We start from the raw sequence: 864 nt of genomic DNA, 5'->3' as shown, positions 1-864 counted from the left end.
ATGAGCTCTGGTTTCGTGCCAAAACCTTATGGGTTATGGGGTACTACAAAGTTATGGGTTATGTACCCACTTTTCCTGCAATTTTTCTGCAGATGGCCAAATTTGTATGGGTTTTGATGGAGTCACAGGGGCAAAAATTGATGCTCACAACTATGTGAGCGTTGAAAATTTCCTGTTTTGTTCCCATTTGTTTCCCATTTGTTTCCAATTTGTTTCCCATTTGTTTCCCATTTGTTTCCCATTTGTTTCCCTTTTCTTTCTGTTTGTCAGCTGATTACGTGATCATCAGGAACTGAGCAGACAAACTAAGCCTTCCTCAGCATTTATTCCTGAGCAAAGAAGTCTGAGGAAGGGCTGATCCATCTGCTCAGCTGATCCTGAGCGGCATTCCCTGGTTCAGTAAGTTCCAAGGGATGCCACCAATGTATAGCTTAGGGGCTGAGCTGAACTGAGTATTTCCTTAGCTAAGTCTCTGAAGTATCCCCCAGATGGATCACAGAGCGCCAAGCTTGCCTCAAGCTTCATGGCTCTGGAATGAAGCCTGAGGCCCGTCTGCTCGTTCAACTGAGCTGCTCAGTTATTCCTCAGGGGCATCCCTGAGATCAGGAGGATCCGGAGGATTTCACTGCTCATTGGATGAGGGGCTGCTCAGTTATTCCTCAGGGGCATCCCTGAGATCAGGAGGATCCGGAGGATTTCACTGCTCATTGGATGAGGGCCTGCTCAGCTAGTCCTCAGGGACATTCCTGGCCGGATCAGAAGGATCCAAAGGATGTCACTGAGTATTGGCTGAGGGGCTGCTCAGTTGATCTCAGCCCCTCAGTGTGAAACACCTATCCGGGATATCACTGAGGATAGCTGAGC

Source organism: Melampsora larici-populina (genome assembly GCF_000204055.1).
Source record: "Melampsora larici-populina 98AG31 unplaced genomic scaffold MELLAscaffold_135, whole genome shotgun sequence".
Taxonomy (NCBI): Eukaryota; Fungi; Basidiomycota; class Pucciniomycetes; order Pucciniales; family Melampsoraceae; genus Melampsora; species Melampsora laricis-populina.
Note: the sequence above shows the minus strand (reverse complement) of the source record.